Source organism: Mastomys coucha, chromosome X (assembly GCF_008632895.1).
Source record: "Mastomys coucha isolate ucsf_1 chromosome X, UCSF_Mcou_1, whole genome shotgun sequence".
Taxonomy (NCBI): Eukaryota; Metazoa; Chordata; class Mammalia; order Rodentia; family Muridae; genus Mastomys; species Mastomys coucha.
Genome location: NC_045030.1, coordinates 17,068,852 through 17,092,944, shown reverse-complemented (window position 1 = coordinate 17,092,944; position 24,093 = coordinate 17,068,852). Strand labels below are relative to the sequence as shown.

At 41.8% G+C, this 24,093-nt stretch overlaps 1 pseudogene; it reads left to right on the top strand.

Annotated features, from left to right (window-relative positions):
- The first annotated feature begins 507 nt into the window (after nucleotides 1-507).
- Nucleotides 508-10,296, top strand: LOC116091998 (annotated as a pseudogene).
- Nucleotides 10,297-24,093: the final 13,797 nt, after the last annotated feature.

The window sequence follows — 24,093 nt, the reverse complement described above, 5'->3', positions numbered from 1 at the left end:
GTTAAAGTATACTGATATCCAATAAGGTCTGATGTCTCTTAGTTGTATCGTATACCTCAGTCAGCTATGAACAGAAAGAGAAGCTATTATGCATTCTTGCTCATAGGGATTCAGAATCAAGCCATCTTCAGGAGAATATGTATGTTTGAGGTACATATCTGGGGCACAGGTTGAGTTCTACAGCTTACTTCATCAGAGGAGCATGTCTCAGACCTCTGCTAAAGAAGACTAAAGTGTTTTTATTCAAAGAAGTATCTTATAGTGCCCACTTTGACACACTATTAAAGTCAGGGACTACTATGTTTGGAGGAAATAAGTCTAAGGTCCTCTTCAGATGTTCCAGCAGGTGTCAGCCCCATTAATCTAAAGTCATGGGTTAGTTTAATTCTGAAGGTGCATATCTAAGATTTGATAGAGTTATTATCTGGAGGCAGACATTGTTCTGATTCTATAAGGATATGTCTGAAGCCCCATTGTGACTTCAGAAATTCTATTGCACATAGATTCTTAAAGGGTTGTACATGTGACCTGCTTGGAACATTGAGGAGGTCTCATTTCCTTTTCTTAGCAAGTTGTATGGCTCATTACACCTTCAGTCACTGAGAATATGTGTGACCCCTTGTTCTGAAAGGGTAAGTCTGAACTACATTTGGGTAATTAGTGAATACCTGAGGTTTCCTTGTTCTCAAAGGAATGGTGTGTCATTAGGGAGAACACTAGGGAATGTCTAACACCTTACTGTTGAGGGGGTACATCTGAAACCCCCTTGAGTTAGTGAAATTTGTGAGCCACATTGGTTCTAGACAGATAAGATTAAGGCCATTTGGGCTATTGGGGAAGATCTGATGATCTCTGGTTCTGAAAGGACAGATCAGAAGCCCCCTTGGTCCATATAGTAGTTTGAAAGACCTGTGATTCTGAAATGGTAAGTCTGAAACCTACTTGAGAATTACTGTGATCCATTTGGCTTCCTAGTTTAGACAAAGTATGCCTGAAGGCCCCATGAATTTTTTAGAATGATTTGAACTCCACTTCAGACATTGGGGAAAGTGTGAGTCTTCCTGGTTCTAAAGGAATATATCTGAGGAGGCATTGTCAGAAACAAAATTTGGAGCTCCAGTAGACAGAGGGAGAAAGTTTGAGGCATCCAAAACCAGGAACTGTTAAGAATACCATTCTTTAGAAATACAAAGTCTCATATTGTATTGGAGAAAGCCGGGAGGTCAAATAGTCTTGTGAGTAGCAGGTGAAGATCAAGGGTCAATTTGGGCAGTAGGGAAGGCCTGAATACTTCCTTACTCATTCTTCATGAGAGCCTAAAACATCTATATCATAAAGGCCAGTCTATGGTATAACTAATCTCCAACATGCTTGGAGGCATTTCCCAGCTCAGCCTCCCGATAAATCAGCTGCGTACTTCTGATCATGAAAGACTTTTGTGTTGTTAAGGACAGTCCCACAGCTCCTTGGGTAGAAGGTGAATTTGCTTCAAAGTGGTCCTGAGATGGTGATTGTTCTAGAGTGCAGACTACCTGTGGCAGAACTTTCTGCATCCTTAGAGTTAGATGGTAAAGTTTCAAGAGTCTCCTGGACAGATGTCAATCATTTGTGAGTCCCCTGAAATATTTCAATTTGTTGGTTGGGGAATATTTCAAAGCACCTACACTTGGAATCTAATGTTCTAAAGCATTTTGTTCACATTGAAAATGCCGTACAGCTGCTCTGGAAGAAGCAGGATTCATCAGAGCCATTATAGCTGGTTTCAAAGGTAATATAGTCCCTTGTTCTAAGATGAACAGTTCTGTAGCTCTTTGGGCTGACAGAGAAAGTATTTTACCCCTTGAACTGATGTTAAATCTGATTTCATTGTGCAGGTAAGGAAATTCACGCAGGATCCTGGTCAAACAACATATGCCTTAGAAACCCTGAGACATTTGTCAAATGTACTGGAGATCACTGAGCATGTAAATATGTCCTCATATCCACTTCCACAGATGACAATGGTCCTTGGATTTCCAAGGGAAGTCAGGAAAGGATCCATATCACCTGTACCAGATAATGTCTTAGAGTTCCCTGTGTAGATGTGGACAGTTTGAGAATCTGTTGTGCAGATTGAGACTGTCCCCCAGCCCGTTGGGCAGAGGGCAGAGGTGCTACACTTCCTTCTGAGGGTGAGGGAATTTCCTCTTACTGTTGCATAAATAGCATCCCATTTATGGTTTCTGATCCATTTTGAAGTAAAACTAGAACTCCATTGGCATCCAACCAATATAATGGAGTCTCCTGAGACAATGTGACTTAATTAGGGTTTTACTACTGTGAACAGACACCATGACCAAGGCAACTTCTATATGGGGCTGCTTTATAGGTTCAGAAGTTTAGTCCATTATCATCATAACAGAAACATGGTAGCATTCAGGCAGGCAGGGTACAGCTGGAGCTAAGAGTTCAATATCTTCATCTGAAGGCTGCTAGCAGAATACTGGCTTGATTTGTTTTGGGTATACACCTAGAAAGTATCCTGTTGCAAAACCTAGGACACTATGCTTAAGCATTTAAGGATTTAACAGATTGTTATTCAAAGTTATTGTACTACTTTACATTATATCATCAATATGTGAATTTCTCGATTTTTCTCCAACTTCAACAAAATAATTTAAAGCTCATATTTTTTATTTATACTATCCTAAGGAATATGAAGTGGGATCACATGGTTTTGATCTCTATGACACCTAAAAAAGTCAAATGCATTTTTCTAAACTATTTTCCTAGAAATATACTATTTTCAAATATGGTTTTGGATATTATGAATCTTCAAAGTTATAAATGTAAATAGGTTAGAACTACCAAGTATACATATGAACACTGACTGTCACAGGAGGGATTGAAAGCATTTTGAATGTCATAGATCATATCTGTCTTAGTTACAGTTTTACTGCTGTGAAGAGACATCATGACCAAGGCCACTCTTATAAGGACATTTAATTGGGGCTGGCTTGCACGTTCAGAGGTTTAGTCCAGCATCATCAAGGTAGGAACATGGCAGCATCCAGGCAGGTATGGTGCAGGAGGAGCTGAGAGTTCTATATCTTCATCTGAAAGCTGCTAGCAGAACATTGACTTCCAGACAGCTAGGAAGAGTGTCTTAAAGCACACACCCACAGTGACACACCTAATACAACAGGGAGATACCTTCTAATAGTGCCACTCCCTTGGCTGAGCATATACAAACATTTACATTTGACTCCCTGAGCCCCATAGGCTTACTCAAACATATGAAGCTATGGGTGCCATCCCTAAGCATAGCATAATACAAAATGCATGTAGTCCACTTTCAAAAGTTCCCATGGTCCCTATAGCAGTCTCAACAAAGGCTCTTCTGAGATTCATCCAATCACTTAACTGTAATCCCCAAAGCAAGACAGGAAACCATCTGGGCAAATTCCAAACTCTGCACCTCCTTGTCTGGTGTTAAAGCAGTCTTCAGATTTCCAACTCATTTTTCATCTTTGTTGACTGCAACAAACTTCTTTTTCCTTTGCTTGTACACTCCCTGTTAGTGGCCTTCCTCAGCAGATATTCTATAGCTTTGTTGTCTTGAAAATCTTGTGGTGTCCAAGGCAACATCAATATTACAATTTCTTGTTTCAATGTCTGGGATCCACACATGATCTTCTGGGCTCCTCCAAATGCCTGGTGTCACTTCACCAGCTCTGCCTTCTGTAGCACTCCAAGCTCAGGATGATCTACTCCACTGCCCCTGCTGTTCTTGCTGATCATCCCATGGTACTGGAATCTCCAGTAAACTGGGATCTTCCAATGCAACCAGACTTCACCAGTAGCCTCTCAGGTTATCTTCATGATGCCAAGCCTCAAATACTTTGCATGACCCCTTCAGTCCTGGTCTGAAAAGTACAACTGAGGCTGCACCTTCACCAATGGCTTTCCATGGCATCTCACAGCGCCAAGCCTCAGCTGCTCTGCATGACTCCTTCATGCTTTCAAAACCAGTACCACCCGGGTAACTCTTACACATTACCAAGTAAAGCAGCAGCATGAGTACAGCCTTGGCTATCTCTGGAACACAGCCTCTTTGTGTTCTCAGAAAACACTTCCTAGAAGATTTCAACTCAATGATGCTGGTCTCTTCTTAATCACCGCTAATTTCTTAGCTCCAGCTAACCAGCATCAATAGTCCCAGTAGTCCCTTTTATTCTGGACTCTAAAGCCAGAGCTATGTGGCCAAAGCTGCCGAATTCTGCTGCTTGCTTGGCTTGGAACATGCCCCTCTTGTTCTATTACATTATCACCAGCTTTCTGTTTTTCAACTCCTTCATTGCTTAATTTTGGCTGTCTTGGAACTTGGTCTGTAGACTAACTTTGAACTCAGAGATCTACATGCCTGTCTCCTAAACACTGGGATTAAAGGTGTGGTCTATGAAGCCTGGAGTTAGGTTTTTTTTTTTTTTTTTTTTTTTTTTATTTACCTAGAACTTGCTCTGTTATAGGCTGGCCTTGAAGTCAAGAGATCTGATTTTCTTTGCCTCCTGGAATTAAAGGCTTGTACTACCTTGCCTGGATCTAAATTTAGCTGGGTGGAATCTTGCCCTTAATTCAATTTAATATCCTTGAATACAGGGTTCAGCTCCATTTCACTCTTGGTGCCCCTTAGATACTCAAACCATATATTTTATATTTTTCTTCATACCTTGCTACACTTGCTTAAAATGTTCTTCATGAACTTCATGAAGCCTGTTATAACTATATCCTGAGTGGCTCTACCAGTGCCTGACAAATACAGAGGTGGTGCTCACAGCCAACCATTGGACTGAGCACAGGGTCCCCAATGGAGAAGCTAGAGAAAGGACCCAAGGAGCTGAAGGGGTTTGCAGCCCCATAGGAGAAACAACAATATGAACTAACTAGTACCCCCAGAGCTCCTAGCGACTGAACCACCAACCAAAGAATACACATGGTTGGACTCATGGATCCAGTTGCATATGTAGCAGAATATGGCCTTGTCAGTCATCATTGGGAGGAGAAGCCCTTGGTCCTGTGTAGGTTCTATGCCCCAGTGTAGGGGAATGCCAGGGCCAGGAAACAGAGAGAGTGGGTTGGTAAGAAGGGGGAGAGGGAGTGGATAGGGGGTTTTGGAGGGGAAACCGGGAAAGCAGATAACATTTGAAATGTAAATGAAGAAAATATCTAATAAAAAAGAGAAAATTATAGCAATAAAAAATAAATAAAATAAAATAAAATGTTCTTCATGGATCTTAACCAGAGAACAAAGCCTATGATGGTTATTTCTGGACTTTCTTTGTCAATGCAATTAATATAAATCTCTTTACCTTAGCCTCTTCAGAAGCCTATGGGGCTTCAGAGGTCTTCAGGTAGACTCTTCAGAGAAGGACAAAAAGAAGCCACACTCTTCACCATAATCCCACAAAAAGAGTCACTAAGCCATACTGTTTTCTTCGACAATAAAGGAGAAAAAATTAATCTGTTATGTCATTCTTTTGACACTGGCCTGAAAGTGTTGCTAAAAGTATATAAAGCAGACAGCTTCAGAACTTGTGTGCTATGAAAAACATGTGTTTTTAAGGCACCAAGGTTGATTCTGTGAGGAATGTGATCACACAGTGCTTGTGAAAAAAGATGCATAATAGAATTGAGCTGTGTCTATCACAGATGGACTTGCTTGTGCCATATACATATATTATGATCTGACCTCCAAATGATTGTAGCTTGTGTGAGCTGATAATGCGTGGCCTGTCTTAAATGATTGTTTCATGGTTAGCAATTTAGCTTGGACAGATTGATAAGTGGCTAACTGAATAAGAACATATCCAACATATGATCTGAAATCATAATTTTAGAATTTAAATAAAAGTTGGGTTCACTGTGATTCAATTCTTTCTCTACCTGGAGAAAACTCTGAGGAAAAAATGACTTCAAAAGACATTGAATGTATTTGCTGGCACTTGTGGGAAGAGACTGTAATTTCTTCATTGGTCTTTCTTCAATTTCACAATTCTGTTTTGTTAGTTCTCTACTATTTATAACTGTACTGGCTGGTTTTGTGTGTCAACTTGACACAGGCTGGAGTTATCACAGGGAAGGGAGCTTCAGTTGGGGAAGTGCCTCCATGAGATCCAGCTGTGGAGCATTTTTTCAATTGCCCCTTGTGGGTGGTGCCATCCTTGGGCTGGAGGTCTTGGGTTCTGTAAGAGAGCAGGCTGAGCAAGCCAGGAGAAGCAAGCCAGTAAGAAACATCTCTCCATGGCCTCTGCATCTTTCTGCTTTCTGCTTTCTGCTTTCTGACCTGCTTGAGTTCCAGTCCTGAGTTCCTTTGTGATAAACAGCAATGTGGAAGTAAGCCAAATAAACCCTTTACTTCCCCAGCTTGCTTCATGGTCATGATGTTTGTGCAAGAATAGAAACCCTGACTAAGACAATAACTATAAAAATCTCATCATTTTCCTACATTAATTACTATTGCATATAAGCACACAAATCGTAGTGGTCATGAGTCCAAGGGTATGGATTTCATATTCTAAACTGCCATTTTAATTAGCTGGTTAACAAACTAACATCTAGGCCTCCCTCTTCACCCTTCCACCCCATCCTACATAGCCCCAAATGCATGGTGAGTATCATTATCTAACATCATCCCTATTAACCCTCACCAAGAATTCTCAAGCACAGAGAGCTGGGTAGAATCTAGCCTGTAAGTCATGGATGTCTAAACATAAGAATCATCTCTTTTGTGAAAAAGAAGACTCTACCCAATTGGGGTAGTCTGTGCTGAGAGCAAAGAATGGGAATGTGTGTGGTAAGAATTCTGGGTCCTATATATCAGGAAATCCTGAACATGGAGTAAACTGTAGATAGAAATTTCTGGAGCTTCATCACTGGTTCATATGAACACAAGTATTTATTTTAGTGTTCACATGAATCCAAATATCCCCTCATTCAGTCTGTCTTGTGTTGGTGACCATATTGTTGAGAGTTCATGGGTACAGTTTCCCTGTGACATGTAAAAGTACTATCTAGCAGCAGGCATCCGATTCTCTGGCTCTTATAGTAGTGCCTCCCCTACAATGTTCCCTGGGACTATTGTAGGTTTATCACTGGGTTTGGGTGTGCCATAGTCAGTTGTCAAATGAATTTTGACCAGTTGTGGATTCCAACAATAGTTTCCACCTATTACCAAGAGATACTTCTTTGGTGAGGAGAGATACTCTTATCTATGGTTATAATATTATGTACTTAGTCTGCATCTACTGGTTTAGGAAAGGGGTAATAGCAGATTATTCTTTAACTGTTTTTCTTTTGTTGTTATTGTTTTGTTTTGCTTTGTTGTTGTTTGTTTTTCGAGTCAGGGTTTCTCTGTGTAGCCCTGGCTGTCCTGGAACTTACACTCTAGACCAGGATGGCCTAGAACTCAGAAATCCACCTGCCTCTGCCTCCTAAGTGCTGGGATTAAAGGGGTGCACCACCACAGTGTGACCATCTTTGACTCTTAGCTGTAGATAATTGTTTGGTTTTCAGTACCAGGCATAAATCTTGATACAGGGAGTGGGTCTTAAGTGCACGTAGATAGCTGTTGCTTATACATCAAATAAAATAGCACTATTTCACCATCATACTTATCTTGCCATGGTAGTCACTGTAAAATCTAAATGTTAGTGCTAGGTAAGCCTGAAAATTGATTTTCTCCCTTGTCAGCCTTCATAAAAACTTTGGATTACATGAGAGATAGACCACAAGGATGTGGCTTCCAGGTAAGTTGTAGAATATATTGGATTTTGATCCTGAACAAGTTCTGAAAACTATTTGGGTTTCAATTAGAACATCTGTAAAGAACATAGGGAAATAGTGCCTGCTTCCTAAGTATTGTGTTAGGTTTTATAAGATTTAAATAGTAAGTAAAATAGAATACTGTTTCTGGTATTTATATATATTTGTTATGTCTATGATTATACTTCCATAATATAAAGTAATTTTTTTGTCTATTATTTTTTATTGGATATTTTCTTTATCTACATTTCAATTGTTATCCATTTTCCTGGTTTCTCACCTCAAGACCCCCTATTCCATGCTACCTGCCCCTGCTTCTGTAAGGGTGTTCCCCCAACCACCCACCTACTCCCAGCTTTCTGCCCTGGCATTCCCCTACACTGGGGAATCAAGCCTTCACAAGACCAAGGGTGTCTCCTCCCATTGATGTCTGACAAGCCCATCATCTGCTACATACCTGGCTGGAGCCATGGGTCCCTCCATGTATACTCTTTGGTTGGTGGTTTAGTCCCTGGGAGCTCTGGGGGATCTGGTTGCATGATGTTGTTCTTCCTGTGAGGTTGCAAACCCCTTCAGCTCCTTCAGTCCTTTCTCTAACTCCTCCATTGGAGGACCCTGCACTCAGTCCATTGGTTGGCTGAGAGTCTCACCTCTGTATTTGTCAGGCTCTGACAAAGCCTCTCAGAAGACAGCTATATCAGGCTCCTGTCAGCAAGCACTTCTAGGCATCCACAATAGTGTCAGGGTTTTGTTACTGTGTATGGTATAGATCCCCAGTAATTCCCAAACTCTTTCATACATTTGTTTGCTTTTCAATATCTGCCCCCTGTGCTCTCCCTGTACTTGTATTCAGGGCACATAAGGGTCAAAGACATGAATTTGTGAGTTTTGTGATTTTCAGTATTTGTAGTCTTCTATAAAGTTGCATTTTGCTTCTTTTCCTTTCATGATAAAAGCAATGAGAATATAAAGTCTGCTATATATGTACTTTTAGCTTCCATTTACATACCTAGTGTCATAGTTGGTTAAACAATGTGAAGCTCATAAGAGATTTGAGAGTTACATCAACAAGAACATTATGTGGAATTAAAAGGGTGATCTATTGAAGTTTTAAAAACTTCAGAAATTCATAATAGATTTCTTTTTGTTTCCCTCTTAAGAGATGGAATTAAGTAACAAGCAAGAATTGGGAGTCCCTTGTGTACAATGCAAAGAAAAGCATCCAGGGTTTGAGCTACACTTCTGTAGGAAAACATGTCTTAACTACAAATGTGGGCCAGAAGAACATGACGTACTCGTAAGCAATGATGATGAACAGAACGTGGGAGGACTCTTTGAAAACACCAAGTACACCACCCTGGTCAATCTTAAGTCAGATGAAATTCCCAAGGACAAATGCAATGCCAATCAGAGTGCTGCCAAGAAGAATGTTACTTTCAATACTGTTATCTATGTGTGCAATCCCTCTGTCAAGAACCAGTCACTGGGCAGGCCGTACATGCACTTGTTGCCTAAGGAGAAACAGCCAGTGTCAGGTTCAGAGAGGATACAGTACCTGAAGAAGCAGCTGGAGAAGCAGCTCCCTGCACATGACCAGGACCCTTCTAAGTGTTATAAGTTGTGTCCCAAAGAGGTGGAGCAGATGGAGAAGTTTGTGAAGAAATACAAGAATGAGGCTCTGGGAGTAGGTGACATGAAGTTTCTCTCTGAGATAAATGCTCAAGGTGCCAAGGTGCACAACCCTGCTAGAGTGAGAAACACTGCAGAATCAGTGGTTTCCAAGGACAAGTCTATGGATTCCAAGAAGATCCAATATTCCTGTTACAACTGCAAACATCCCATCAAAGAAGGAGAATCAGCCATCTATGTTGAAAGGGCTGGCTATGATAAACTCTGGCACCCAGGTTGTTTTATCTGCAGCACCTGTGGAGAACTCCTCGTCCATATGATTTACTTTTGGAAGAATGGGAAGCTATACTGTGGCAGACACTACTGTGACTGTGAGAAGCCCCGCTGTGCTGGTTGTGATGAGCTGATATTCAGCATGGAATATACTCAAGCCGAGAACAAGAATTGGCATCTGAAACACTTCTCATGCTTTCACTGTGACAATATCCTGGCAGGAAAAATATATGTTATGGTCAATGACAAGCCTGTGTGCAAGCCCTGCTACATGAAGAACCATGCTGTGGTGTGTCAAGAATGCCACAATTTCATCGACCCAGAAGAGCAGAGAGTTACATACAATAACATCAACTGGCATGCATCTTCAAAGTGTTTCCTATGCTCTTCTTGCAGCAAGGTTCTTTTTGGGCAGAAGTTCATGACTGTAAAGGGCATGATTTTCTGTTCTATGGAGTGTAAGAAGATGATGTCCTAAGAGACGAACAAGAGCACCAAGCAGTATTGAACCAGAGCTGTCTATATTGACCTAGATTTCATGAAAAACTGCAATTTGAAAAAAATAAAAAGAAAAAATGACATGGGAAAACATGAGATTTTGTCCAATATTTTTCTTTTTTAACCTTAAGAATTTTGTCTGTTTCAATTTTGAATGACTGTTTAAGCACATGATTTTAAAAATAACCATAAGGTATTGTAGCTTTGATTTCCACATATTAAATCTTTGAGTTGGAAGTTTAAATTTAATCAGTCATTACAACTGCATACCCCTAGTGCCAAATATCCAGTGGCACATCCATGTGTGGCACTGGATATTTTATACCTATCTGGTTGGAACCATATATGCATTTTGCTCTTAGAGATTTTTTTCTTTGGTCCAGAATATAAAAACAGGCCATTCCCTTAGTGTTTTTGAACCCCAATGAATATGTATAGGTTTTATACCTGGCAATTATTACTTGTGCTGATGTCAACTGTCTGCCAAGCTTTGAGTCCTTTTAATTTTCTTTTTGTATAATTTACAGTGTTCCTTTTTTGGATACACTCTTATGCTATCTCTGAGCCTGCTGTAGAAACCAAGGGTATCTTCTTGACTTGTGTACTCCCATAATTGGGTGTTTTTAATATTTCCTCTTGTATGCTTTCACACATAGGTATGTACTATAAATATAAATTGACTAATATTTATTTAAAACAATGTCTCTCACTTTAATACAAAAATATATAAGGCAAATGTAATTTTTTATATGACCTGCAGGCCATTAATACAATCTAACCTAGTCTCTCAGTATTATAGGTCCTTCCAAAACAACTCCATGTCATGACAATTGACATTAAAGATTACTTTTTGTCCATCCCTCTTCATGAAAAGGACAGGCCATGCTTTGACTTGTCAGTACCAGCAGTCAATAATAATGTGCCTTCCCAGTTAATCCAATGGAAAATGCTGCTATAAGGCATGAAAAATAGCCTCACCATTAGCTGTTCATTTGGAACACCATCAAACATCTCAACCCCAAGTGCTATGTTGTCCATTCTATGGATAGCATACTAATTGGCAATTCTGACTCTAGTTGCTTAAAAATCTTAATGCAAGAACTGGCCCAGGCCCTTTGCCACAAGGCTAATGGTCACAGCTGATAATATCTACATCAAGCAAGCATTCCTTTTCTTGGGCACTCAACAGCATATTTAACCTCAAAGGCTACAATTTGAGTTCCCTATGACAGTTACCCTAACCCACATTCAGACATTCCTAGGTAACATCACCAGCGGTTTCCAAGCCTTGGTGTTACATGAGAGGATAAAGGAATGTTGGCCTTTAAGCTAATTGGTTTACAGCATCTAATTAAACCACAAGGAGAGAACATACATCAAAAAGGAGCATCTTGACCTGGGAACAACTCATGTTTTCTTAACCCATTCTGTTGTTATCAGCTATCTGCAGCTGCTGCATCTATTTTACAACTGCCAGAGACATGTCATGATTTTACTCAAACCTCAATGGTGGGGTCCATACTTCTCTAAGGGCAAGTTAACTTAGAATGGAGTTTATGAACAAAATGGAGTTTATTCTCCTACCTCAGTCCCTTCAATCCTCCCTCTACTAGTTGCTTTGGCAGCCAGCCTTGGGCTCCTTGAGATCCGGATTGTTCATGTTCATTTGTTGATAGTGAGATCTTATTATTATTTGAATAGGCGTCAATCTCTGTTTTATATATTGTAAAATGTTGTTTATGATACACAGTCCAAAATTAAGGAGAAGTAAAGAATAACTAAAGGTCTCATGAGGGTGGAAATAAGAGTTGTTAACCAGGGGAGAAATCAAATAGTGAATAGTACCAACAATTACATTCTCCATGCTTTCCCTGACCTTAACCAATGACACAAGAATGACTCGAGAATGGTTAACATAGAGGCAGCATTTCTTATGCAAGATGGCACATAGCTCTCGTTGTTGCAGGAAGACTAAATCTAATCCCCACCTGTTTTGTAATACTACTTCAGCCAGAGAATCTACCTTTCCCTCCAGGATGGAAATAGATCTTTCAAGGCACTGGATATCTTCATCTATGTCTGCCTATAAACTGCTATAATTCTTTTCCTCTAATGCTAGTGCAGCTATCCCAGTGCTGTCCTCAGCTAGCCCTTCCCCTAGAACAAATGCTAAAGTCAAAGATATACGTTCTCTCCTTTGTCTCATAAGTTCTCCCTCAATTTGTCCTACTGAGGCTCTCAATACTGTTTCCTCTGAAAAATACATTATGCAGGGCAATAATTGAGCCAAAACATAGAGCCCATCTGGAGTAGAAGAATTAAGAACTGCCCCATTCACATAAGGGGTCAGCCCTGTTGAACAGGCCCACCATGCCTGTTCTGGGGGAATAATGCATTTGGAATGAACTATAGGAATGGTCTAATTGCATGGTCAAATTTCAGAGGTGTTTATGTGACAAGGAGACTTTCCCCAGACAGATACCCAGTCCTGATAAAGTCTAGAGGGCTATCCATCAGGGCCTGCTTGAGTACCCCTTTAATTGCATGGGGGTAGTCAGGATCAAAATCTGTTCCAAAGTTAATTTATCTACATCTTTAACCAACACTGCCATAACTGCAATAATACACAGGCAAGGTGGACATTCTGCTGTCACTGAGTCCACTTTCTTTGATAAATAAGTCACTGGCCATTTCCATTGTCCTAGAGTTTGGGTCAAGACCCCTTTAGCTACTTCTCTTCCAGCAATCTGTTAAAGCTTGGCATTTCCTTTATCCTGGATCCAAGATATGTTTGACTCTGGCTAAATCTTGATTTAATGTCTTTCCTGTCTTAATCTGCTTTCTTCTTCACGCTCTCTGTTCTTGTATACCTTCTCTATAACTTCCACTAGATCCCTCAATGACATTTCTCTTAACCTTTCTTGTCTCTATTATTTCCTCATAATGTCCAGAGCTGACTCACTGATGAAAGCCAGGGCTACTGTGCTCGAACTTTCTGTTACCTCAGCATCTATATGTGTATAGCAGAGAAAGGCCTCTATGATCCTCTCAAGAAACACTGCTGGATATTTTATCAATTTTCTGTCAAATACCATATCTAAACCTTGGCCAAATTATTGTTGAGACACACCAAAAGAGGCTGGTGGTAAATCTGGAGATGACCCCTACCTTCAGCTGTGTTGAAATCCCAGTCTGGGTAGGTTCCCCATGGGGCCAGGAGCCAGTTTCTTGGCCTCTGTCTGTGAAGAGAACCTGCAAGAGCTTTGGGTAAGTGACTGCACCGAGTGTCTTAAGGTGCATGGAAGGGAATGGTTGTTGCTTGTCAGTGAACAATGTGGCAGGAGAGTGTCAGTGGAGATCTTCCCTTCATAACTCAGAGATTACATCTTTTCAGACAGGGAGTGAGCATTTCTCCTGGCAAGAAGCCTTAGACTTTCTAGGGACCCTGGATGCCTGTGTGCTCTACACTTGGCTCTTGGCAGAGGGGAAGGCGGATTGCACCTGTGTGAGCCGGGCCACCAGACCCACTGTGATTCTGGACAGGTTCCTTGTTCCTGTAGGGGGACATGCTGAAAAGGGCCCAGCATGCCCCATAAAACATGGATCCAGTACTGAGAGAAAAGGGAAGCAACCAAGTGGTTTCTGGGAATTGAAGTCAGGACCTATGGAAGAGCAGTCAGTGTTCTTAACTGCTGACACATCTCTCCAGACAGCTGAGTCAACTCTCTAGCTACCTAGTGTTTGGTGACACAGCATGCCTACTTCTTGTGCCCTGTCACCCTCCCAACCCTAAAGCTGATGCTACTGGGAAGAGTGGTGGGGCTGGAGCTGGCTCAGTTTTCCTTCTTCACCCTGTGTCCATTTCTGTTGACAAAGAAATGTGCTAACAGGAGGGAAAGCAGAAGGTTTCTGAAACACTTTATCTTCTACTGCTGATATTTTGGGGGAATGGAAGGTCCCATTCCCCCAAACATCAAAAGCATGCCACTGCAAGCTGCAATAAGTGGCCCCTGGCCATAACTTCCTTAAAATGAGTCAAATTAAGGTTAAGGTGAGAAACAATCTGTCCCCTGGCATCTGTCACAGTCCAGTATAAATAAAGACCAAGCAACACAAGAAATAGAATAGACAGGCACAAAAAAGTCATTCCACAGCTGAAAACAAAAATGAATCCAAAGACTCAGATTCACAGATTTCTGCCTCAGAAACAGAAACCAGCACAGGGAAGACAGGAAGTGAGAGTGGATCTCTCCTTCAAATTCCTCAGATTGACTGGTGGGTACCTCATGTAGAGGGAGGTGTTGTTTCCCTAACTGGTTCTTGATTGTGTCAATAAAAATGGTGAAAGCAAATTGCTGGGCAAAAAAGAAAGACTGGGATGTCCGGGTCCCAGAAGGAAGAGAGGGGATGCAGAGAAGGAAGAGATTTTGGATCAGGCTTTGGAATGAGGACTAAGCTGCAGTCATGTAAGGTCTTGGGAAGGTCTAAAGTTTGTAGCCTCCTCAGTGGGCAGGGGCCAAGGATGTTGGTTGGAGTTAGCTGATAGGATTAGGACAGAAAATTCTTCAAGCAGCCATGGAGTTATCTGGCTAGTTTTAAAATAATAAAACTGCCTAGTGTTTTCTACCTGTGGAGCCAAGTTTGGCAGGAGGAGAAACAGTAAAGCCGGGGCAGTTATTGGCAGCTTGGCAAAGCTAGCCAGGGGGAGCTGGAGAAGTGATTGCAGCTCTCAGGAAAAATTGCCAGCTAGCCATTGGTGGGGCTGAGTGAGACCTGTAGAGACTGATCATGGAGCTAAACCAGGAGAGGTCTGAGCAGGGCGTTGGCACCTGGAAAGGAGGTAGCATGCTTATAAAATGATACCTCATCCACCCTGGGGGAGATCAAAAAACATCTTCCTGACCCTGGCAGCTATGACCCTCCAGTGTGTCAGTTCTTAGCCACTTCCTGCCACTTACACCAGCACTTTGAGGCTTTTGTAAATTAAGATGAATGTGAGAATACACACAGACAATACACAAACTAGACACTTACAGGCCATAAAAGACCATCCAGGTAGGGGATCCTGGAAGTCTGGTGGTTCCTGGCCCATGCATGCACCAAATGTTGTGTCCAGATTTCACAAACCCCAAAGTGACCACCAGGAACCGAAACTCTAATTCACGAACATGGGAGTCTTTATTCAAGCTCAAGCTGGGGCCACAGATCTTCATGATGCATCAGGATAGGAGAGCAGCCCCAAGGTCTAGAAAAATGTGCCTTATAAGTGAAAAAACTGCAAACAGTGGTTTCCAGGCCTTGGTGTTACATGACAGGGTAAAGGAATGATGGCCTTTAAGCTAATTGGATTATAAAACCTTGTTAAAAAACCACAAGGAAGGAGTATAAATCAAAAAAGGAGCATCTTGACCTGGGAACAACTTATGTTTTCTTTTTTTTTTCTTTTTTCTTTATTGTTTTTAGATATTTTCTTTATTTACATGTCATACAATATCTCCTTTCCCAGTTTCCCCTCTGAAAAAAAGAAATAAAATAAAATAAAATAAGAAACAAAAACAAACCCCTGTTCCCTCCCCTTGCTCACCACCCCACCCTCTCCCACTTCCTGGCCCTGGCATTCCCCTACACTGGGGCATAGAACCTTCACAGGACCAAGGGCCTCTCCTCCCAGTGATGACCGAAAAGGCCATCCTCTGCTATACATATGCTACTGGAGCCATGAATCTCACCATGTGTACTCTTTGGTTGGTGGTTTAGTCCCTGGGAGCTCTGAGGGCACTAGTTAGTTCATATTGTTGTTCATCCTAAGGGGCTGCAAACCCTTCAGCTCATTGGGTCCTTCCTCTAGCTCCTTCACTGGGTCCCTGTACTCAGTGCAATAGATGGCTGTGAGCCTCTACTTCTGTATTAGTCAGGCACTGTCAGAGCCTCTCAGGAGATAGTTATATCAGGCTCCTGTCAGCCAGCACTTGCTGGCATCCACAATAGTGTCTGAATTTGATGATTGAATATGTGAAGGGTTCCCAGGTAGAGTAGGCTCTGTATTGTCCTTCCTTCAGTCTCTCCTCAATAGTTAGTCTCTGCAACTCCTTCCATAGGTATTTTGTTCCCCCTTTTAAGAAGGAATGAAGTATCTACATTTTGGTCTTCCTTCTTCTTGAGTTTCTTGTGATTTGTGGATTGTACTTTGTTTATTCTGATCTTCTGGGCTAATATCCACTTATCTGAGAGTGCATAACATATGTGTTCTTTTGTGATTGGGTTATCTCACTCAGGATGACATTCTCCAGATCCATCCATTTCCCTAAGAATTTCATAAATTCATTGTTTTTAATAGCTGAGTAGTACTGGGAGTCCAAACCCAGGCTCTCTGCTCATGCACTGTACCAACTACAGTATACTCCCACCCTTAAGCAGTTTTGTCTCTGTGTGTGCCTGTGTATCTAGTACACTTATATCCTAGAAAGGGTATCAGATCTTCTGGAACTGGAATTGTTTCTGAGGTTCCTCCACTATTGTAGGGTTATGGGTCCCCTGTCTGCTCTGCCACAGGGCCTGGCTGCTAGGGAGGCAGAATGTGAGAGTTAACTTCTTTTTCCCCATGTTGTCTCCAGGCATGTGTTGGGCCATAGGGAAGCCCCAGGACACTGCTACAGGGGTGGAGAAGCACAGTCTAAGATGCAGAACAGCTGGAGCTGGCACTAGGGTCCCTGGGACTGAGATGAGGCAAAGGTCATCTGATTCTCAGACTTTTGGACATCCAGTCACCGCTAGAGGGCATGGAAGAGCTGAGAATGGAGTAGGGGCACACAGGCTGGATCTAGTCCAGGGCCAGGGGTGGTGGGAAGCTCTGGCTGATCACACGGGAATGGGGGAAGTCCTTGGCATGATGATAGTTGGCTTGGAATTGGGCCTTAGTAATGGCTGGGAGTGCAAAGAGGCCTTCTACAGGAGATTAGATTGCCAGGCCGAGCAAGCTGATCAGCAGGCAGTGGGGAATGAAAGGGATGGGAAAGAAGGACCCAAGTCCTGCCAGAGCTCCATTACTCTGGGCAGGCAGACACCTGTGCTCTCTACTCCACTGAGTGGACATCTGTCTGTGTGAAGCCACAGAATCCCAGTCTGCAGGGAGCTGAGGAAGACAGCTGCAGGGGGTCGCTGGACCTTACAGAGGCCAAGAACACAAGTTCTAGCCCCCAGGGCATCACAGGCAATGCTGGATACCTTAGAAGAGCTGAGAATGAAGGGAGAAAGTGGAAAGGTAAGGGGAAGCAGCTTCAAACGCTGGGCCAACACGACTAGTTGAGTTAAAAAGAAGCAATGCATGGTCTAAAGATGTTTTATTTTAGAAAGTGGAGGGAGAGAGAAAAGTAGAAAACTAGAGGCTGGCCATGACCACATGGAGAGAAGGGGAAGGGGGAGTTAAGACAAGAGTAAGAGGTTAAGAAAGAAGGGAGAGAGAGGAAGGGGGCAAACAGCCGCTTATATGGTGGGCTGGGCTACCTGTCTGTGGGGCGGGGCATACCTGGCTGTGGTTAGATGACTGGGGGTGGAGTCCAGCCAGAAATGCTGGGACCTTGGGGCATTGTCTACATGGTAGATAGCACAGGATAATGTAGTTGGAGGACTCATGGAGTCAACCATCTATATCTGGGAAGCATGGTTTTATTGTTCCGTCCCTTGTAGAATTCTCTACTGGGTCACCAGAAGTAAGCCTCGCTCAACCCAGAACACAGACTGCTCTTCACAACCCAGCATTAGATGGTGGCTCCATAGGCAAAAGTCTTCTCCCCATGGCAGATCCTGATGAGAAGAGACAGTCCATGGTTTTAAGGCATTTATTGTCATGGCAGAAAGTGGATGAGTAAAACTATACCAGACTTCTCAGGATGGGCCTGAGATTACATACCTTTTGCAGAGAGGAATGTCTGGGAAGGAAAGCTTATTGGCTAAGAAGCCCTTCAGGCATTTAGGTTCCTCATTAAAATGGAGATCTGTATTGAGCCTATGTGACTACAGGTCACATCCTTTGCATGTTGAGGGATTGCCCTTACATGGCTGATGGCCACAAATCTATTAGGGGCTGTGGCTAGTGACAGGGGTCTGATGCCTAGGAACAAGCGAAACTCCTATTGTCCCTTCAGGATCTCTGGGGTTTCAGGCATTAGCTCAATTGGGATCCAGGCTACCTTTTCCTGTCCCACAAATGTGATCCTGATAGCCATGGAATGTGTGTACATGTGTTTATGTGTGTATTTTTACACATATGTGAATGTATTTGCATGCGTGCATATGTCTAGTATAATCACCATGTCAGCTGTACAAGAAGCTATGTCTCATAGAGTCAAGCAGTGAGGTTATAAAGAGAACAAAGTGTAGTGTTTAAGGTAGACATCTCAAAGTAGACATGGGGAAGGACAGGTTGTTTTATAGCTAAAGCCAAGTAGGGCACAATCCTTCAGAGTCAGCCACTGTGGGCACAAGTTCTATACTTATCCTGTAATGTGTGTATATGCACATGGCTTAGTCTAGCAAATGAATTGCATTATAGCATAGATGAATTCTGACATATCTCATCCTTGAAATTTGCCAGCATGACAGCTCTGTGACAGAGATCAGGTCCACCACAAGGAAAATTTGTTTCAAGCAGAGTGGATGCTTCTACGAGTTGTGTTAGAGAGGAAGAGTTGGAATGCAATGATGGTACTGCCTCCAAGAGGCAGAGAGGGTCTTCTAGGAACAGCACAGAAATTTAGGGCAGTATGGTGGCATAATTCTGTAGGCTTAGTCCTCAAGGGAAGGAAGGTTTCCTGTGGGTCTAGGAAGATTTACCCAAGTGCACATGGTAAATCCTCTGATAAATAGATAGGTAGGCAGTTTTTCCCTGGATACAATGGTTAGGACTATAGATATGGAAGAGAAGAGATGGAGAGGAGAGGGAGTTAGAAGTAGAGTTAGGGATAGACAGAGATCAGAGAGAAGGAGAGAGAGAGAGAGAGAGAGAGAGAGAGAGAGAGAGAGAGAGAGAGAGAAGAAAATAAGAGATAGAGAAAAAAATTTCTATGTGTTTATTGTGTATATCTCCCTCCCTCACCCCCTTTCTCTCTGTGTGTATGTGTGTGTGTGTGTGTGTGTGTGTGTGTCTGTTTGTGTATGGTGTGGTGGTGGTGTGTGTGTTGGTGTCAGTGTGGTGGTTGTCTTTAGTTTGCTGATATGTTTGCATACAGCCTGGTGACAAAACCAATTCTCTCATATGGCTGCAGTATGGACTCCTCTCACTGATCTGTCGACCCTGAGGAGAATGAGTGACTTTACGACCATAACTTCCTGTGAGATTGCCTGGTCATTTTGCAGTAGAGGGACCTGGAAGACAGGGGTGGGTATATGTTGCAAGTATCCTGGTATAACATATGTGAACTGCGTCTTTTTCCTTGTGTGAGGTGCTCACTGGTCTACCTTATTCACTTCAGAGAGCTCTGAATTGTATGTATGCTTAGGACTAGCCACAGGTAGGTAGGTATCCACAGAAGAAACAAAAAAGTATAAGTCTGAGAGTGACTGGGGACTCTGGAAAAAAGGAAAGTGAGACAAGTCTCCTGAGCTTTCCTGTTGATTGGGTTTGGGGTGGAGTTGTTTGCTGGGATATGAGACTTCCAGGTAGCTCTCAATGGATGCCTAACTTTGCCTAAGTGATCAGTAGTGTGGGAGCCAAATGCCAGGACATGGCTGACAAGGTGTCTGGAGGGACAGAATGATTCCTCTTTTCATATGTTCTTGTCCCCATATCAAGCTCCTGAGTATACCACAGAAATTGGGGATAGTGGACCTCCACTATCAAGCCAAGTCCTCATGACTTAAATGGGATTGTTTCAAGTTTTCCTACATTTAGGTTGTCAGTGAAGGGTTTCTCACATACAGCTTTGTTATGTTTGTGTGTACTCCCTCTAGTCCTCCATTCCTTAGAACTTTTGCTACAAAGCCATGTTATATTTTGTCAAAGGTCTTTTCTGCACCTATTGAGAAGATCATGTATTTTTCTTTTGAAGTCCATGTGATTTATTGCAATTATTCATTTAGTTGTATATTTTGAGACAATGAAAAACAATTGCATTGACCAACCAAAAGTTGGACTTTAGTTTGAAATCTTCATGAGTATACCAGTACCATATTTTCACTAGCCATTTTTCAATTGTAGTATATATAGGTTGTTTCCATTTCTTAGCTCTTGTATCTGAGGTGAAGTAAATCAAGTCTTTTGGGCATATCCCAAGGAGTGGTGTAGCTAAGTTATCTGGTAGATATTTTTATAATTCAGAATTCAGAATTCATCACATTGATTTCTAGAATGACCCCCGCTAGTCTGCAATCCCACCAAAATGTTGAGATTCCCTTTATTCAACATCCCCTACCCCAGCACTCCATTGTTGCACTCCGTTGTTGGTTGTTTTGGTGATATTTGCCATTTTAACTGGACTCAGACAGGTGGAATCTTAATGTTCTTTTGATGTTTTAATGTTATTTTCCTAATTACTGGGGACAATGGGCATTTTTTTTGAGTTATTCTTAGACATTTTTTCATCAATTAACATCTCTTTTCCAGACCCATTTTAAGTTTTGAGTTTATAATTACTGTATTTGTATCTTACCTTTCCTTTCTACAAACCTCCTATATACTCCTCCTGACTACCCTTCAAATTCATAGGGCCAGTTTTTTAATATGTCACTTGGGCCTTTTGCTGTTCTTTATAATAGTTCTTTCATATTCTGGATATTAAACCTTTGTCTGAAAAATAAGCGGCAAAGAAACTCTCTCAGTCTTTGGGTTTTCCCTTCACCTGGATGACTATTTTTTTTAGCTATCCACAAGTAAAATACTTTTATGAAGTTCTATTCAGCATTAATTTACGGACAAATTGAGTCCTATTTAGACAGGCCTTTCTATTGTGAGGTATTCACCAGAAAAGACCACTCAGACATATATTTAAGTGAATGGATAACCTTTCTTTGCTGCTGGCAACTACACTGGTGTCCAGGATGCCAGTGTAGCCCTGAGCCTTACTTAGTGTGAACTTTTAAGTACTCAAAACATGTTCTTGGGTAACATACTTCAGTTGACAAGAATAGTTGCTCAGAAGTAGAACTACAGGAGCCAAAAAACAAGGTTAGTTCATTTAGAGACTTTCTCAGAACTATGGACTTTGATGGACCAGGTCTATGTTTTCATTTTGTCCAGTGGTGCTGTCTATGTGCTGACTTTTATTATTTGAATGCACTTCCATCTTGGAACTAATTGTGGTAAGGTCTGGATGCCTACTAAAGTTTAGTGACCTGTTACTTTCCCACTGGTCTTAGTGAATGAGGTAAATCATGGACTCATCCTGTTTTAAAGAGGTGTGGTTCATCCTAAGGATCATTCCTTTTATTAAATCTATACTTTTATTGATTTGATTGGCTAAAAAAACCCTGAGAATGGTACTATTTTTCTAGTTAATATCTTTGTCTCTTTTTCTCCCTTGAGGTATTGTTTGATTGTTTGTTTGTTTGTTTGCTTGCTTTTTACTCCTGATGACTTAGCACAGAAAGAACATGTTTCTTTCAAAGCCATACATAGTCCCCCTTATCTTGTGAGAAGTAAGTCTAATTCACTCCACTTTTGTGGGACCACTTCTAGAAGGGAATCTAAGTATAGTTTCAATAGTTCTAGGTCCTGATAAACATGTCTACTTAGTTTGGAAATCATCAGAAGAGGCACATTTACTCAAACCATTGGTACATGCCCACCAAGTAGTATCAGTAATAGGGCTGTTGTCCAGATGAGTTAAGCCATAAGACAGAATAATAGGCATCAGGATAAGGAGAAGTGCCTAGGTTAAAGGTTTTCGGTATTAGATAAGTCTCATCCCCTTATAAATCCTCTAATCCTAATTTGGGTTGCCCCAGTCACAATGACTTTTGTTGGTTAGTGGGCTGACAGACAGGTTAGTTAGGGTGGGACTGGATATCTAAGCCTAGCTAGCATTCTTGGTACATTTCTGGCTGGTAATGTTCAATTCCATCCCCAGGATCCAATCCTGTGGCACAGAATATTGATTCCCCAGGCTTTCCTTGTTACCCAAAGGCAAGAAATGTTTTGTTTTGTTTTGTTTTGTTTTTACAAAAATTTCTAGATGTTTTCATTTCATGGCCATTGGATTATATTTTTCTATAGTGTATTTCTTGGAAAGAAATTTCTATATATTCATCTGTTTGTTTTTAGGAAGCCTCTATTTTACAACCCAAAATTTTCCAATGGGTTCTCTGTTTCCAGCTATAAGGCTTCCATAGAACTGTAAACTCTGTATTCCTATCTCAGAAAATAAACTCCCACATCTTTCCTTTTTCCAATACAACCAGACATTTAAAGTAGACATCAATGAGCAAAGGTCAAGATGAATATGGGTTTCTGGTCTATAGTCATACTAGCTGATACCTTCCCTGTATTTGTCTTCCTTAGTATCCAAGTCCAGTCCTGAGGTCCATGAGTTTGGAGATTACACTATCCTCATACCCATAGTATAAAACATAAGACTCTGACAGAAGTATAGAGGATAGCCAGGAAGGGGAAGGGTCTGTGGCCTGATGAAAAGGATACACAGTCTGAGAGACAATCCATTTGGCAAGGCTTCCACTTTCTTGACTTGGGAATGATGGATCCATGGTGTCAGCTACCTTCATTGTCATAGGTATGGAGAAAATCATCATGTAGGCTCTCTTCTGAGTTGGTTCTTGTTGTTTCTAAGTGTCCCTGAGACTATCTGTTTGACCCATACATTATCTCCAGATTTGAACAAGCAGAAACTGGCGATATTTAGATATAGGCTAAGTCTCTCAGATAGACTGATAAATACCATTTATAGGGAACTAGGGAGCCTGTAGTAGCTTGAGAATAGACATTATAGAGTTCTGTCAACTGATTGCCTCTGAGCTTGGGAAGCAGAAGGGGAAAACTTTCAAATGTAATCTCATAGGGACTAAATTCTTACCTATATGGGGTGCAGCAGCCCCAAGAAAAGGAAGGAGGGCTAGCCTTCCTTTGTTATACGCTAATGCTAATGAGAGCTTTGTTAAAAGTTTCTTTTAATGTCCTTGTTGTTTAATGCCTGCTGCTACAGCCTGGAGCTCTCCCTCTCTCTCTCCACTGGGGCCTTGGCTGCATGGTACATTAGTTAAGAAGGAGGCAATGTATAAATGAGATATTTTATTATAGGAAAAAGGAAATAGTCTAGTCAAGTAGAAAGAAGGAAAGGAGAGGAAGGAGAGGAGAAGAAGATAGAGAGAAAGGAGAGGAAGAAAGTAAGAGAGCAAGAAGGCAAGAGAAGAGAACAAAGAGCAAGAAAGAGGAAAAAGACAAGAGAAGAACAGAAGCAAGAGAAGAGACAAAGAACAAGAGAGGAGAGGAAGAAGGCAAGAGAGGAAGAGCAAGAGAAGAAGAAAAGAAGAGAAGAAACAAAGAAGAGAAGAGAGGAAGAGGGCAAGAGAGGAAGAGCAAGAAAGGAAGAAAAAAGCAAGAGAGGGACAAAGAGCAAGAGCAAGAGAACAAGGAGGGGGCAAACTGCCCCTCATATTGTATGGGGCGTGACATGCCTGGCTGTGGTCAGATGACTGGGGTAGGGTCCAGCTAGAATGCTGGGAGCTTGGAGCATTGTCTGCCTGATAGAGCACACATATCTTGGGGCAGAGGGAAGCTGTGAGGGGTTGTGACTGAAGCAGGAACCAAAGACTCAGGAGTTATAGCCGAGCTTCTTCTGCCCCATGCAGTCAGAAAACTGCCCACTGAGGCTCCAGGGCTCAAGGCCATTACTTGACTGAGCTTAAGTTGCCTGAACAGACCACTGCCCTACACTGCCCCACATG